This window comes from Schistocerca cancellata, chromosome 3 (genome assembly GCF_023864275.1).
Source record: "Schistocerca cancellata isolate TAMUIC-IGC-003103 chromosome 3, iqSchCanc2.1, whole genome shotgun sequence".
In the NCBI taxonomy this organism is placed as follows: Eukaryota; Metazoa; Arthropoda; class Insecta; order Orthoptera; family Acrididae; genus Schistocerca; species Schistocerca cancellata.
The window spans coordinates 955,438,370-955,457,098 of NC_064628.1; the positions used below are offsets into that span (position 1 = coordinate 955,438,370).

General features: G+C 42.9%; 1 non-coding gene across 1 annotated transcript; it reads right to left on the reverse strand.

The window, feature by feature from the left end:
• Positions 1-13,862: 13,862 nt before the first annotated feature.
• Trnaf-gaa (transfer RNA phenylalanine (anticodon GAA)) lies at positions 13,863-13,937 on the reverse strand. The gene has a single exon. It is a non-coding gene; the product is annotated as a tRNA-Phe (tRNA).
• Positions 13,938-18,729: the final 4,792 nt, after the last annotated feature.

Below are 18,729 nucleotides of genomic sequence, written 5' to 3' on the forward strand. Positions count from 1 at the left end.
TTTCGAAAGTTTGTCCGCCTGAAAATGTACTGTTGTCCCAAGCATATTGCAACAAACGGTGTATTTGTATCGCTGCTCGTTTAGTTTTTATTGCCGTTTCAAATATACCGGTCATTTTTGAAACACCCTGTACGAATGTAGAAGGGATTAGTTTGTTTGGCTCAGGATACGAATTGTATGTTTACTGCATCGATACGGTACACGCTCATATATTGCTGGGTTGGAGATCGGTTTCGCATACTAATATTCAAGTTCCTGTCCTCGGTGGGAGAACAGTGGAAATGAGTAAGTCTTTCCGTATTTGACGGTATGTATGGTAGTTTGTAAGATTTAATTGTCAGTGCAATATGGCGATCTGTGTAAATTAACCACTGAAAGTCTCGTCTGCAGAAGCAAAAAGGCGGATGGTGCTTCGATACCGGCGGCAACAGTAATTCGGCGGGTAATTTCGATAAGAGCCAATCATTATGATCGATTCATTCACATCCTTTGTGTGTGTTGAAAGCAGTAAGGGTAACACGTGATGGACTGGGTAGCACGTTAGGTCCACGAGGAAGACTGCATTCGACGTTATTCTGCGTTATTTTCGTAAACAGGTTCTGTTAGGGCACGAATTATCGTGCATACAAGTTGGGACATCAAGAAAGTGAGTGTTTACTATTTCTGGGACACTATTCAATTTCCGCAAAGTCGACTCGGTTCTTATTTTTTACATACTCATGTGACATCAGTATAAGACTGAGAACCTTGTTAGATGCTCTTGCGAGGGCTTGCAGCTACACGCGCACACTTCGCGGCGTTGCGTCAGGCACGTTGGGCAGTTAAACTGGATTAGACGTGTCTCTCATGTTGCACGACGAACCATGCAACCTGTGCTATTCCAGGAAGCATTGGAACATCTCTCTCGGTGCTGGACCGTATCACAGATATGCGTCATCGCGTATGGGACCAGCGTGAGCGCGCCTTGGAGCCCTGTGACGTCGGTATAGCACTGACTGTATACTCGAAAACAGAAACAACTTTCATCTCCGTCCGGCGGCGGTTAGCGGCAGTGGCGGCGGTTGCGGCGGGGGCGGCGGCTTCGCGGCCGTCGAGTGGCGGCTTCGCAGCCGTCGAGTGGCGGGATGTGTTTTTTATAAGAAATCTTTTGTTTAAGGGGCTCCGGAACGCCCTATACTTGCAATGTTAAAATAACGCTTACAAATTACATCTTTCCTCACAAAGTATTTGAGGTAGGAAGTTGAACTTTTTACAGATTATTTATTGGAATATGTGCTACAACTTAACAGGGATTGTACAAAATTTTAGTTCAGTTATTAAAGATGAATTTTTTTCAATTGTAGTGAAAATTCACAACATTTTTTTGCAATTTTTTATTTATATATTCAAAAATAAACAGTTTTTTGGAAAAAGGCTGTGTTAAATTATGCAGAAGGTACTGTGTAACATTTACTGAAAGTTTGAAACAAATATGTTTGGAAGATCCTTAGAAAACATGTAATTAGTATGAGAAAATAAAAGTTTTGGGAATCGAGTGACAAAGATTGGATTAACTTTGTAGTGCATTCCAGGTCCATAGGATGGATTATCTTCATCCTCTGCAAACTCCTCCTCCAGCTTCCTCTTGTTCCTCCTCCTGTTTACTCTTGCTTGTATTTCTAGACTCTTTACAGCCCTGTCTGCAGCCCGAAGGCGTTCCTTGTCTAATGCAAGCATCGCTCGTACCATGTTAGAACCTATCTTCATTCCCATATTTCTAAATACCTTGCACCTTACAATGTTGCCATCATTGAAAGTCGCAACAGCATCATACACACCAAAGTGAAGTGTTTCTATTCCAACAAATACAGTCTTGGGGATTCTCGACCATATAACACTATTTACACTTTCATTGGGGTTTTGAGTTTTGCCGTGAATACACTTTTTCAACAGTTCAGGTGCTGCTAAGTCTCTGAAAATAGGTTAGCCACAACACATACTTTATCTCACATCAGTAAAATGTACCTGATGAAAACGGACGTTAATAATAACACCATTTGACAGCAGTTTAACAGCGCCACAGTGGGTCACGCCCATGTAGAACACATTTCAAAAAAAATTTAAAATAGTTGTAGTCTTCGGAATTGAATAAATTATATATCTATTAAAAGGTAATAGTCTGCAGATTCAGAAAACGCAAAAAAGTAAAAATTGAACTTTTCATGATTTTGAGCCTTTCCGGAGCCCCTTAAGCTATATTCCATCGATTTCACCAACCAATAGGATGGTGTGAATTTAGATGCTACCCTATACATGTGAAGAATACTGATTTAATTAATTTGCAAAAATCTTTTATATCAATGTGGTGTTAGCAGTACAGTAGTTAATGGGAGGGACTGCGTGAGTGGGTGACACGGAGCAGAACAGCAGGTTAAGTGCAGAACACTGGTTAATTTGCATAATTTTTATGTAAAACGCAGGACAAAAGTTTAAGGGGTGTGTGGCAAAGAAGAATGCGCTAGAAATGGCTTTCAAAAGCATGTGAAATTCGAGGAGTGTACCAGAAAATGGATGGAGGGAACAACTAATTAATAATTTGGTATCAATGGCGGTAGAATATTTTAAGGAAATCGGTGTGACATGGAAAACCATTTAACAGAACAATAGGTTAAGTGCCGACAAAGGCCCAACCATTAGGTTAAGACTCTCAGAGTACAGTGCCGAACATTAGGTTATGCATCATTTTTGTTGTTGTTGTTGTGGTCTTCAGTCCAGAGACTGGTTTGATGCAGCTCTCAAAAAAAAAAAAAATAAAAATAACTGGCTCTGAGCACTATGGGACTTAACATCTATGGTCATCAGTCCCCTAGAACTTAGAACTACTTAAACCTAACTAATCTAAGGACAGCACACAACACCCAGCCATCACGAGGCAGAGAAAATCCCTGACCCCGCCGGAAATCGAACCCGGAAACCCGGGCGTGGGAAGCGAGAACGCTACCGCACGACCACGAGAGATGCAGCTCTCCATGCTACTTTATCCTGTGCAAGGTTCTTCATCTCCCAGTACCTACTGCAATCTAAATCCTTCTGAATCTGTTTAGCGTATTCATCTCTTGGTCTCCCTCTGCGATTTTTACTCTCCATGCTGCCCTCCAATACTAAACTGGTAATCTCTTGATGCCTCAGAATATGCCCTACCAACCGATCCCTTCTTCTAGTCAAGTTGTGCCACAGATTACTCTCCTCTCCAATTCTATGCAATACCTCCTCATTAGTTATGTGATCTACCCATTCAGCATTCTCCTGTAGCACCACATTTCGAAAGCTTCTATTCTCTTCTTGTTTAAACTATTTATCGTCCATGTTTCACTTTTGTACATGGCTACACTCCATACAAATACTTTCAGAAACGACTTCCTGACCCTTAAATCTATACTCGATGTTAACAAATTTCTCTTCTTCAGAAATGCTTTCCTTGCAATTGCCAGTCCACATTTTATATCCTCTCTACTTCGACCATCATCAGTTATTTTGCTCCCCAAATAGCATAGTCATTTACTACATTAAGCATCTCAATTCCTAATCTAATTACAGCAGCATCATCGAATTTAATTCGACTACATTCCATTATTCTCGTTTTTCTTTTGTTGAAGTTCATCTTATATCCTCCTTTAAAAAACATGTCCATTCCATTCAGCTGCTCTTCCTGGTCCTTTTCTGTCTCTGACAGAATTACAATGTCAACGGCCAACCTCAAAGTTTTTATTTCTTCTCCGTAGATTTTAATTTCTACTCCAAATTTTTCTTTTGTTTCCTTTATTGCTTTCTCAATATACAGATTGAATAACATCGGGGAAAGGCTACAACCCTGTCTCACTCTCTTCCCAACGACTGCTTCCCTTTCATGACCCTCGACGCTTATAACTGCCATCTGCTTTCTGCACAAATTGTAAATAGCCCTTCGCTCCCTGTATTTTAGCCCTGCCACCTTCAGGATTTGTAAGAGAGTATTCCTGTCAACATTGTCAAAAGCTTTCTCTAAGTCTACAAATGCTAGAAACGTAGGTTTACCTTTCCTTAATCTATTTTCTAAGATAAGTCATAGGGTCCGTATTGTCTCACATGTTCCAACATTTCTACGGAATCCAAACTGATCTTCCTGGAGGTCGGCTTCTACCAGTTTTTCCATTCTTCTCTAAAGAATTCGTCTTAGTATTTTGCAGCTGTGGCTTATTAAACTGATAGTTCGGTAATTTTCACATCTGTCAACACCCGCTTTCTTTGGGATTGGAATTATTATATTCTTCTTCAAGTCTGACGGTATTTCGCCTGTCTCATACATCTTGCTCACCAGATGGTAGAGTTTTGTCAGGACTGGCTCTCCCAACGCTGTCAGTAGCTCTGATGTTGTCTACTCCTGGGGCCTTGTTTCGACTCAGGTCTTTCAGTGCTGTGTCAAACTCTTCACGCAGTATCATATCTCCCATTTCATCCTCATCTACATTCTCTTCAATTTCTATAATATTGTCCTTAAGAACATCGCCCTTGTATAGACCCCCTATATACTCCTTCCAACTTTCTGCTTTCCCTTCTTTGCTTAGAACTGGGTTTCCATCTGAGCTCTTGATATTCATGCAAGTGGTTCTCTTTTCTCCGAAGGTCTCTTTAATTTTCCTGTAGGCAGCCACATAAGCCTCTACATCCTCTAGCCATCCCTGATTAGCCATTCTGCACTTCCTGACGATCTCATTTTTGAGACGTTTGTATTCCTTTTTGCCTCCTTCATTTTCCCTTTCATCAATTAAATTCAATATGTCTACTGTTACCCCAGAATTTCTACTAGCCCTCGTCTTTTTACCTACTTGATCCTCTACTACCTGCACTATTTCGTCTCTCAAAGCTACCCATTCTTCTTCTACTGTATTTCTTTCCCCCATTCTTGTCAATCGTTCCCTAATGCTCTCCCTGAAGCTCTTTACAACCTCTGGTTCTTTCAGTTTATCCATGTACCATCTCCTCAAATTCCCACCTTTTTGCAGGTTCTTCAGTTTCAATCTAGAGTTCATAACCAATAGACTGTGGTCAGAGCCCACATCTGTCCCTGGAATAGTCTTACGATTTAAAACCTGGCTCCTGAATCTCTGTCTTACCATTATATAATCTATCTGAATCCTGTCGGTATCTCCAGGCTTCTTCCATGTACACAACCTTCTTCTATGATCTTGAACCAAGTGTTAGCTCTGATTAAGTTATGCTCTGTGCAAAATTCTACCAGGCGGCGTCCTGTTTCATTTCTTAACCCCAATCCATATTCACCTACTACGTTTCCTTCTCTCCCTTTTCCTACCGTCGAGTTCCAATCACCCATGACTATTAAATTTTCATCTCCCTTCACTATCTGAATAATTTCTTTTATCTCATCATACGTTCCATCAATCTCTTCGTCATCTGCAGAGCTAGTTGGCATATGAACTTGTACTATTGTGGTAGGCGTGGTCTTCGTATCTATCTTGGCCACAATAAGTCGTTCACTATGCTGTTTGTAGTAGATTACCCACATTCATATTTTCCTATTCATAATTAAACCTACTCCTGCATTACCCCTATTTGATTTTGTATTTATCACCCTGTATTCACGTGACCAGAAGTCTTGTTCCTTCTGCCACCGAACTTCACTAATTCCCACCATATCTAACTTTAACCTATTTATTTCCCTTTTTAAACTTTCTAACGTACCTGCCCAATTAAGGGATCTGACATTCCACACTCCGAACCGTAGAACGCGTTTTCTTTCTCCTGAAAACAACGTCCTCCTGAGTAGTCCCCGCCCGGAGATCCGAATGGGGGACTCATTTACCTCCGGAATATTTTACCCAAGAGGGCGCCATCATTATTTAACTATACAGTAAAGCTGCATGACCTCGGGAAAAATTACGGCTGTAGTTTCCCCTTGCTTTCAACCGTTTGCAGTACCAGCACAGCAAGGTTGTTTTGGTTAGTATTAGAAGGCCAGATTAGTCAATCATCCAGACTGTTGCCCCTGCAACTACTGAAAAGGCTGCTGCCCCTCTTCAGGAACCACATGTTTGTCTGGCCTCTCAACAGATACCCCTCCGTTGTGGTTGCACCTACGGTACGGCTATCTGTATCGCTGAGGTACGCAAGCCTTCCCACCAGCGGCAAGGTCCATGGATCATGGGGGGGAAATCATGTTTATTCCATGTAATTACTTCTTACAGGACCTACATGTTTCCAGACATCAAGGAATGATGAGCCAAGAGAAATCCAACCCCCAGAAACTCACTTTTTAAAATAAATAAACAATATTCCATTTTCCATACATTCCATACAATGCCCTGAATCCCCTTAACTGGTTAAATAAACAATATTCTACACAATGTCTAAATTGTTTAAACAATGTTCCATACACTACAATCGAAAACCCTCCAAATGATAATAGGGATTTATAAATTTATTTATTCACATTTTTCACTATTGTGTCTCCCACAAAGTACTGTGCTGGCACTTTGTAACTTCTGAGGAAACTTCATTGTTTTCAAATTATATTTTTTACATCGAATGGAAGATTGAATATTATTTTCTCTTAATGGGAGTTCTGAAAATAAAATTGCAGTGTTTTGAAGAAAAGTATGACACTCAACTCCACCTGGCATTATGTCTATGAAAAATTTTCAGATGCACAATTCAACCCGCAAATACAGATTTGCTATCACGACTGCCAATGTGTCAGAATTAAAAAATGGCTGCTGATCTATATTTCGAAATAGATTTATCCAGTAAAGACACTATGCCAAATTTCCAATTGAATGCAAATTTAATTGCGAAGATTGTGACAAAAGTAATGGGCTACCCCCTAATATCGTGGCGGACCCCATTTCCCCTGCATAGTGCAGGTAGTTGTCGTGGTAATGACTCAATAATTGCGAAAATGCTCCACATGCCCGATTATTTCCAATAAGTGTTCGTTAGGATTCTTTAATTTGAGGAAGAAAATTCTGAGAATGTACGTCTGGAGTACAGCAGTGTACGGTAGCGAAACATGGACTGTGGGAAAACCGGAACAGAAGAGAATCGAAGCATTTGAGATGTAGTGCAACAGACGAATGTTGAAAATTATGTGGACTGATAAGCTAATCAATGAGGATGTTCTGCGCAAAATCAGGAATATGCGAAGAACACTGAGAAGGAGGGGACAGGATGATAGCACATCTGTTAAGACATGAGGGAATGACTTCTATGGTATTAGGGGGAGCATGGAAGGTAAATACTGTAGAGGAAAACGGAGATTGGAATACAGCCAGCAAATAACTGAGGACGTACAGGGGTAGGCAAAATAACGTGAACATCTGTACTTACCTGGCAATGGTTTACTAATAAGGGGTTCGACCCCCATTCGCCCGTAATACAGGTGAAATTCTTCTTGGAATACTAGCATATGATGATCGTATAGTCTCCAGTGGAATGTTATGCCACTCTTCGATCAGAACCTCTTCTAATTCCTGTAGTGACGAGGGAAGCGGCAATGTGCTCCGGAGTCTGCGCTCCAGTACCTGCCACAGTGGTTCGATAATGCTCAAGTCCGGATAGTGTGCTGGCCAGGGAAGACGGTGCAGTTAAGTAGCATGCTCCTCATACCACGATTTTACTTTCCTGGCTGTGTGAATGGGTGCATTACCGTCCTGAAGTATGGCATCATTTTTGGGTAACAACATTTGAATCATGGGCTGCACCTGATCACATAAAATTTTTACATAATCGTTGGCTTTGAGAGTAATTATGGTACCAGCAGAATATCATGATATGGCTACCCCGCGCCATCACACTTCCAACCGTTGGAATCAAGCAATCAGGATTGTAATCTTCTTTTGGGTTCTCCAGACGTAAACCCAGACGCAATAACGAACACGTTGACTCGTGGGGCCATATGACGTGTTTCCAGTGACGAGCCGTCCAGGATTTGTGCTCCTGACACCATTTTTTACGCTTCTTTGCGTTGGTTGTCGTCACTAACGGTTTCGGCATAGCAGCTTATCCATCAATATTCGCTTTGCGGAGTTCTCGGCGGACGTCCGTCGATAGATGGCTATTGAGCTCTACAGTCACTTTAGCCGCTGCAGTTTTGTGTTGTTTTGACACAATTCGTGTTAGCGTAGGGCGATCTCTGTCATTTAGTTTTAATTCGTGCCCACTGTTACGTTTACACGGTGATGTCATGACTGTTGAAACAGTTGCTCTTGAAACATTCAATAAGTTGACTGTCTCGGTTACGGATGCTCCAGCTAATCGGGGCCCCACAATGTGCCCTCTTTGGAACTCTGTTAGGCCTTGCATTGCACTCCGACCTCGGCCTCTGAATGTAAATACGAAGTGTGCACTTCACGTAAAGAGCCTGCACTGATGCCTACTCTGCGTTGAACACGCACAGTCCAGCACGATACGTGCCTTACCTGTGACGTTGACTGTCAAACGCTACCACCCAGTTACTGCCACTGTTCACATTATTCTGGCTATCCCCTGTAGGCTGCAAGTGCTGCTCTGAGATGGAGAAGTTGGCACAGGAGACAAGTTCGTGGCGGCTCGCATCAAACCAGTCAGAACCAGGCCAGTCGTGAACAACCGCGTCCCGGTCACGTGGCGCATTGTTATCGATAAAAATGACATCGTTGTTTGGGAAAACCAATCGCGACAATTGCGGCCTGGTCACAATTCTAACATTGTTTGGGAACACGAAGTCTATGAGTGGCTGTAAATGGTCTCCAAGTAGCCGAACATAACTATTTTCAGTCAGTGATAAGTTCAGTTGGGCCAGAGGACGCAGACCTCTCCATATAAACACAGCCCACCACACTATTACGGAGCCACCAGCATCTTTCGAGGTGCCTTGTTGACAACTTGGGTCCATGGCTTCGTGCAGTGCGTCACGCTCGAACGCTCCCGTCAGCTCAAGCGAACAGAGAACGGGACTCATCTCAGCACGCCACGGTTCTCCAGTCATCCAGTCGTCTGGGCTCGAACCCAGGAGAGGCGCTGCAGGCCAAGTCCTGCTGTCGCACTCGCGTCAGTTGTCCGCTGGCACAGCCCACTAACGCCAGATTTCGTTAGTGAGTACGCTACATACAACAAATTTTCTCAGGCTGGTGATGGATACAGATCTCAAGTTTAAAGAAATATTCAGCAAGTTAGCTCCCTTTTGTACACAGCAATATATGGTGAAAGACGCACCAAATATGAATTCATAGCAATCCCTGGTTTTCATTGCAAAGTATTCGGATTTCTCACAGAACTTCACTTAATATAGAGATATGATCATTAATGAGGTGACAGCCACTGCATCGTTAAGCTGACGATTGAGACTATGAGATAGAGGAGAGTAGAATTCTTTTACCGAATTCTTTCCATAAAATCATCTGAGACAGGGCGCCGTGCAGCCTGCCTGCGCACGCCTCCGTTCCCGCAGTGTAGTCCAGGTGAGGAGAGAACGTGGCGATCGTAACAGAACAGACGGGAAGCTGACACCTGCACCCCTCTCAGATTTAGTGGTAAACTGGCCTAGCGGACAGCCCGTCGAAAACTCAACCCAGATCGAGCATCAAATAGGAACAAGGTGTACTGGACTATTAAAAAGAACAAAATAGTGAACGGTCCGAGTTGAGGAAAAGCTACATCGAGCGAGTTCTACTGCCACCGCCTCGTGGTTGTGTAGTAAAGGTGTAGGACTGCGGAGCAGGAAATACGAGATCAGACCTGCATTGTGCCCATTTTTTTTAATGAACTTATGAACTATCCCTGCGGTCATTGACGTGTCTGTTCTCTTTCTGTAGCCTTGGCAATTGCCATACTGTACATAGATATGGAATGTGAGTCATGTGGCAAGACTATATTACCGTCACATACAAATGTGATGTAAAGTGAGAGCAGGCACGCATCTTCCTCAAAGCTCCACAAAATACATCGCAGGTGCATATCCTTCCACAATTTGCAGATAAATGCGGCTGCACAGCTTCACCCGAGCAGCTGCCAATTTGTGGTCCACAGTTCCTGACCAGTCATCTCCAGCTGCCGGCTAGTTCCAGTTGCTCAATAGTTTCCTAGCTAACACCAATCAAAGACAGATTATTGGGTAGACAATGCCGATTTACTTCCATCGAGCTTGCACTAATAGACTATCAACCGACAGCACTCTATTACTGAACGTCTATTGGATTAGATAGTCATCGTAGGCAAAGGTACGTTGCCCGTCTCAGAAATTTACTTCCCTGCCTCACATCTACGTCAGACTAAACTGTTTCCATCCGAATCGGCTTTGAAGGCCCAATAGTACCGACCGGCCGCCATGTCATCCTCAACCGTGGGCGCCGCTGGATGCAGTCACGGAGGGGGCGGTCGTACAGCCAGCAACCCGCTCTCCCGTCTACTGTCAGTTGTCGTGACCCTAGACGATACTTGCTGGTCAAATAGGTCCTGAGTCTGGTTCACGAGGGTTGAGCGCACTCCAATTCAAAAATGTTCAAATGTGTGTGACATCTTATGGGACTTAACTGCTAAGTTGATCAGTCCCTGAGCTTACACACTACTTACCCTAAATTATCCTAAGGACAAACACACACACCCATGGCCGAGGGAGGACTCGAACCTCCGCCGGGACCAGCCACACAGCCCTAGACCGCTCGGCTAATCCAGCGCGGCGCACTCCAATTGCCGACAGCACTCGGCAGATCCAGCCGGTCACCCGTGCTGGTACTAGTCAGGCCTGCCAGTGCTTAACTTCGACGATCTGATGGGAACCGATGTTACTACTGTGGGAAGGCCAGCGACACACGAGGCTAGGTTGAATATTTGTACTGAATATAATTTTAATAAGTGGTAGTTACTTGTTTCATATTGAGACGCTCACATTTTTTCTGTGACTGTCGGGTGGTTGCTCGATTCGCGGGGAGGGCACCAAACAGAGAGGTCATCCGTCCCGTCGGGTTAGGGGAGGATGGAGAAGGAAGTGGGCCGTGCCATTTCAAAGGAAGCATCCCGGCATTTTCCTGAAGCGAATTATGAAAATCACGGAAAATCTAAATGAGAATGACCAGACGCGGATTTGAACCGTCGTCCTGACGAAAGCGAGTCCAGTGTGCCAGCCACTGCACCACCTCGCTCTCTGTTACAGTATTAAACGCACTGTGTCGAGTCTAGTTGGAAGCGTGCAAGCGTCCCATCTTCAGAAAGCAACTACTCGTAGTTTTCTGTGATAGGGGGTTCGCTTCCTGCTACCTTTTACGTCGAGGGACAAACTTATTTCGCGAACATAACGCATAAAACGAAACAACGCGCTTTGATAAAAGAAAAAAAAATAAAATTGTGTTAGAAAACTAAGTAATAGCTATTCTTATCTATAAGATAAAAATATTTATTAACAAGTGAGGAAGACCGGCTACTAGTATCGAGAATATAAAAACGCATTATTTAATCACTTTCGATGATAAAGAATGAATCCATTTTATAAGTCTCGCATACTTCAGAAATAAGCGAAAGTGAGTGGATTTTCAGGAAGAACTGAACTCGTGTGAACCCTGTGTGGAGGTTGAGGTGCCTCCGGCCCAGTCCCAGGCTCCCGCTGCCGGGCCGCTTCAGGCGTTCACGTCACTACTGTCGCAATTCACGTAGATCACTACAGGCCTTCCCGATGGACAGCAAACGACACTTCAGGCGTTCCACTGACGTTTCTTCTTTGTGTGTAAATTACTCTCGGGCACGGATGTGTGTCATGTCATTAGGTTAGTTTGGTTTAATTAGTTCTAAGTTCTAGGGGACTGATGACCTCAGAAGTTAAGTCCCATATTGGTCAGAGCCATTTGAACCATTTATTTGACTTAATTTACTGTACGCACTACCATGTTACACGCCACAGTGCGAAGCCCTCTGGTGGCAGAGGGCTGCAGACGTGTAGACATGAAGAACACAAACGCAGGACGTCAGTAACGTTTGATTTACGTGAGCAGCTTTCAGACCTTTCTCGTAAAAAAACTAGGAGGCATAACTCGTCACAAGGCCTCGTATTTCCTGATTATTTTCATCCAATTTCTTGAGTCCCCTTCTTCTTGTTGACTAATGCAGAGTCTCAGTTTTATGTATTTTGAGAAGCGTTTTTTATTTTTCATTGTACGTGACTTTTGCAATTCTGAATAATATGAGTCTCCAGTTCAAAAAACATAATTTTTCAGGCCAATCTCTCGAATGGTTACCGCTAAATATTTGCACTGAGAAATTGTTAGTTTTCCTGTGTATAGTTTCTATAGTACTGAGTATACGACATAAAGCGCCATACTCTTCACAGACATTTTTTGCGCCCTGATTCATTAATATTTTTACCGGTCTTGCAGAGCATGAGGACAGGGGCCTAGAATTCAGCAATCTCAGCTGCTGTTAACATCTAAATAAATGTCAGAGGCCTAGAATTCTGCTGTTATTAACATCTAAATGAATGCCACGTGTAGGAGTTTCGCAACAGTAAGTGTCATTGTTATGTACTGATGCATACCCACCGTAACGAATTATAACCAGAGTTGTTAAGACTAGCATAGGCTACAGTATATTATCGTAAGTGAGTGTAAGCCATGGTAGTTTGCTCAGTAGCTCGGGTCAGTTAAGTCGTACCTGCGTCACCCGCACATTAGCTGTGTTGCTTACTATTGGGCGTTACCTTACAATTATCACTCACTTTGCGTATGCGATCAATGTCTCACTAGATTACCCTAGAAATAGGAAGTTCACTTAAACACAAACACTATTTATAACACAATAGAAATTTTCGGTGTTTAATTCATGTTTTATTCGAAAAGTGTTGCTGTGTAACATGAAAAAGGAGGATGCTGTAGAAAAAAATACAGTTTATCATACATCTCTGGAATACATAATTTCTTCGACAAAAAAGTAAAATAAAAAACCGCTCCAAAACAAGAAATATAAAACATTGTTTCAATACTTCATCGAATTTATATAAAACATGTTCCTGTTATGCATAAACAATTCTCACATTTATAAAAGGAAACACCTGCCTTTGATCATACTGAAGAACATTCTATTGAGTGCGAAATAACAGCAACAATCTTCTGTATACATAAAAACATCGTCTCGACTCGTTATCACTCAGCAAAAACCACTAAGGATAGAAGCTTGAAAATTGCAGAGGGCATTGATAGTAGTAGGGCAAGGGCGGCACCATCCAATGTTGCATAGTTGCCAAATTCATTCAAGATTGACGGATCCAATATGGTTGCGATAGATACGGCAATGTCGCAATAATGTCATGGTGGGAAGTTCAAATTTTGGCTGGAAAATAGGTCAGTTGGGCTACTTCCACTAACCTAAGAAAATGGTGGGAAAATTTCGGTGGGAAATTAGGTCAACTGGGACATCTTCACTACTCTATGTCATCCAACCACCACCTCTTCCTTTGAATTGGCGAGAAAAGCCTGTGCTGGGCTGCTGGAGAGGAAGGAGTGTGCTTCATTTATTTCCAGTACGAAGTTGGAATAATTTATTTAGGGATGATTTCAAACAGTTTATTTACTTATTACGCTGATACAAAACACTCGTCCTGACGTGCTTCAGGTCACAATACGTAGCCTACAGACATGTAAACTGCTCGTACACTGATGTACAGACAAGCTCACTACACATAAAATTATCAAACTAATGCATGTAGAACGCTGTGCAAACACGTTCACTAATTATAAAATGTCCAAATAATACATTGTGCAGCCTACAAGGCTGCAGACTACTAGTAAATTATCGAAATCACGCAGCACACTGATATACAGGCACGCAAACAACTCGTATATTGAAACTTCCTGGCAGATTAAAACTGTGTGCCGGACCGAGACTCGAACTCGGGACCTTTGCCTTTTCCGGGCAAGTGCTCTACCAACTGAGCTACCCGAGCACGACTCACTCAGGCGTGAGTCGTGCTCGGGTAGCTCAGTTGGTAGAGCAGTTGCACGCGATAGGCAAAGGTCCCGAGTTCGAGTCTCGGTCCGGCACACAGTTTTAATCTGCCAGGAAGTTTCATATCAGCGCACACTCCGCTGAACAGTGAAAACTCGTAAATTGTCAAAATAATGCATGTATAACGCTCTGCAAACACACTCACAACATTAACTGTTTAACACAGCCGAAAATAATACGCCAGTCTCACATGTGTGACGCGTCTGGCCATGCATATCCGGCCGGAGTGGCCGAGCGGTTCTAGGCGCTACAGTCTGGAACCGCGCGACCGCTATGGTGGCAGGTTCGAATCCTCCCTCGGGCATAGATGTGTGTGATGTCCTTAGGTTAGTTAGGTTTAAGTAGTTCTAAGTTTTAGGGGACTAATAACCTTAGCAGTTAAGTCACATAGTGCTCAGAGACAGTTGAACCATTTGGCCATGCATATGTTTACCATTGCTGATGCATAGCCTTGTACCTGTGGTCTCAACGAAGTCTCCCTCTTGATGCGCTATAGAAATCGGTTGCAATGCTTTCAGAAACTATATATGAAAATATCCTAGAAGAACATAGGACGAATTCTTCCCAGCGATCTTAACAGGACAGCCATCCCACATGCAAGACACCTCTGGCTGCGCACATGTGTTTACCTAGGAACCGTTGCTGGCATGATGATGAATAGGCATGACATGATTACCTAGCGATTCACCCTCATATATGCAGCTAAAAGATTGTCAGTGTTATACTGTCATCTCACGTCTATGTAAAAAAAGCCAAGTCTCCCTATGGATGTGCTATAGAAATCTTTTTGCAATGCTTTCCAGAGTAACACAGGATGCATTCGTCTTAGTGATCCTAACGGGGCAGCCCATCCATTATGTATCGACCCTTCGCGGATATTGTAAAGTGCCACAGATGTAGTCAATGGTCACTTTTGTTGTTGTAGGAGCTTTCGTGATGTTTCAGACTGTCTGCATGGAAATTCTTGTCGTAACAGGACCTCTTTACGATAATAGCCAAGAATGATGCCGAATCTATCCATCCTGATACTCCTAATGAGCCACCCCATCCATCATGTGTTACCCTTCCTGGAAATCATAACATCTTGCTTTCAACATACGCCTCAGTAACAGTAAAAGTTTCACTTATGTTCACACCACAGAAAGCCTTCATCATGTCTTTGCATGGTTGCAAAAACACCAGTAATCATAAAACCATTCGTGTTGTTTGGAAAGAGAGCACTATCTAAGCACCGACGGGAAAATCAGGACAATTACACAAACAGAATTCGAAGCACTGTCTTAAAGGAGAGAAAAATGGCTGGAATTTTCGGTGTCCTACAGCTACTGGTCTAGAGATGACATAATGCCAGAAAGTCAGATGAGGCACAGCATTCCGCCAGAGATGGATAGTCTGCTTCAATTTGTCTTTGAACACTTGAACAAAGAAGACATCAAATTTCTCTCTGGACTGTCCATAGATACTTTCCCCTATCTTGTTTGAACCGTTCTGTTGAGGCTGTCCTGTGAATGACTGGAGCATTCTGATTGGCTCTTACTCAATTCACCCACCAATTTACTGATACTGCTAGTGTGGGAGCAGTGCCGCTTTTTTGTTTTCTTCAGACGAGACTTTCAGCAGCAAAACTATTTTGTACAGTTAAACCATGAAACAGTGGTCTACGGATCGTGCAATATGGAAGGACAGCTCCACAATTACACTGCTCTGCTACTGAGAATGGATGCTTGAATATTTCAGCATGAAACTGATCTCCAACCTAGCTATAAATCACCAAATACTGTATCAAACACAGAATTCGTACTCTGCGCAATACAAAATCACCACCTCTGTATCCTACATATAGTTATCGACCATCAGACACTCGTACATATACTGCGAAGACAGGCATCAGAGGTACATGGACCGTATGTAGTCCTCGCAGCACTAGATATTTCCCATGGGCTCGGTAGGTTATCCATTACAGCAGCCGGTCACAAGTCCTCTGCACCAAAAACACACTGGCCCAACGTGTGACCAGAACACCCTCAGCAGTCTGGGATTACTCTCCGAACTGTTGTGCAAAGGCTGGGTCGGTTTCCATCTGCACAAAAGCACTGCCGTTTCTGGCCCCGACCTGCCTGTTTGCTTCATTTCTACACCCATCTCCAGACTCTGTGATTACATAAACATATGTATTTTCACATGGTTTACCAGAATATTACCCCATTTTCGCTATACTTCTCGATATCAAGGACATAGCAATATCGCTTGCATAGGAGTAATGCTTGCACACTATAACTCCGAAGATATAGACTGGAAATTATTTTTCTAGAGACCCAAAACTTCAGCGAGGTGTAGCGTGCTGTAAACCACTGAATAAATAGCAGCTTATCTTGTCTGCGAAGTCATTTACGTGAAAACCCGAAAAAAATAGAGGGAACTGATATTTCCAATTGTGAATACCGATGTCGGTGATATAACAGATTCTAAATAATCCATAATTTACAAGGTCAACTAACGTGTTTCTCATGCCTAGAGAACCAATAAACGTGTCTTCCACCCGTCTTTCACCTGCTAGATGCACACAACACACAATACAAGCGATGTTCTCTCAACAAAATAATGACTGCAAATGTGCAGAAGCAGTGAAATGGACAATTTAGGTGGGAGAGAATGATGGTAGAGCGCTAACACATGTCCATATTGAATCTTCTCAAATTTCCACGGATAGCACACGTGCGGAACGATTTGAAGTGGAATGATCATATAAAATTGGTCGACCTATACTCATCAGTGTGGGATCCGTACCAGATCGGGTTAACGGAGGAGATAGAGAAGATCCAAAGAAGAGCGGTGCGTTTCGTCACAGGGTTATTTGGTAAGCGTGATAGCGTTACGGAGATGTTTAGCAAACTCAAGTGGCAGACTCTGCAAGACAGGCGCTCTGAATCGCGGTGTAGCTTGCTGTCCATGTTTCGAGACGGTGCGTTTCTGGATGAGATATCGAATATATTGCTTCCCCCTACTTATACCTCCCGAGGAGATCACGAATGTAGAATTAGAGAGATTCTAGCGCGCAAGGAGGCTTTCCGGCAGTCGTTCTTCCCGCAAACCATACGCGACTGGAACAGAAAAGGGAGGTGATGACAGTGGCACGTAAAGTGCCCTCCGCCACACACCGTTGGGTGGCTTGCGGAGTATAAATGTATATGTAGATGTAGATGTGACCACGAAGACTGCCCAACACATACTGAGTATTAGTTCGCTATTCAGACATCTTATCGGAAATACCCCTTGCTGACGGCTGTGGTTCTCGAAATAAAAATATCTGTACCATTCTTCATTTCCTTTGCTATCACAGTACTCCTTGTCAAATCCATACCTTCCTTATGACTGGACATAATCATTTTGTTTGGACATGTCGGAACACACATACACATACTTTATAAGCCTGATGCTCAAGGGGAACCTATCACAAATCCCCAACTACTAATACTTCGCCAATAGCTGATTTCTGTTGATCCAGAGCGAAAATCAGCGATGGGTGGACATGTCTCATACGTTTTTACTGCGAGTTGTACCACTGTGTCTTAGAAAGAGAGATGTAGTTGTCTTACAAGCAGCCATATGTTAAAAACACGATCGCAACAACTGGTCTTGGTTGTACAGGAGCTCACACGCATCGCTAACGATATCCATATTAAAAAAAACATACAAGCCTCATAACTTGAGGTATTGCATTACCTCTGAATAAAGTGGTTTTTCCAGACAAATACCATAACACTGAATATAGATGGTGATCGCCGGAGTGTATATTATCAGACCAACAGTGCGGTTACAAGTCGCTGATGGTGTGTAAGCTCATAATAAAATCATCGAATTTGGAAAGTGATTCGGCTAAGGAACGTAGTATGAAGCCAGTATTTGCAACTTCTTCATGACGCCTCTACATTTTTCTCCAGTATTTATAACACATTCTGTCTCGATGGCACGTCAGAAGTTGTGCGATATATCCACTGGGTTATACACGATGGTTGATTGAGAATGATCACAAATAGTAGATGGTATGCTGATTGATCTCATAAGAAATGTACACGTACTTTTCAGATCTTTCCAGTAGAAATGCTCTCTGCGATTTGAAATCAAGTTTTTCCATTCAACAACATACCTGTATTTTATCCTATGGAGAAGCCCTTTAATGATTACAGCCACTAGTGAATCATATTTCTGGCACTCTCATATTTCGAAACGACTCACCTTTTCGAACCTATGTGCTAAAGTAAAATTAAAACGGACTTTTAGGTAGTCCCTATGCGTCTTTCAACTGCTTTTCAGACTCTGCCCTGTCAACCATACAGGTTTGCGCATGTGAGTGTTCCAGTCGAAGTCGGAACCACATTCTGCAGGCCGCTCTAGAAACACGCTAAGCTTAGTGTGACAGGACCGGCTTTGACCATTCAATGGAAATCGAGCATAGCTCCGCCAACCGTGTACAATGTGTAGGGCCAGCGCCAAACGAAGGCCACTACTCGTACTGCAACACAAGGTAGTATAAAAGTATGAAATGGTACTGTAGTATATCTCATTGGGAAAATTAGGAAGCCTCAACATCATACAGGTACTGTAATTCGAAGCAGGTCCGCATTCCTCAGGGTCCATTCACATCTATCACCCCAACATTTAATCATCGTTATTCTGTACCATTCAACAGAGAAAAATTATGAACTATAAAAGCTCCGCCAACTTTATCCG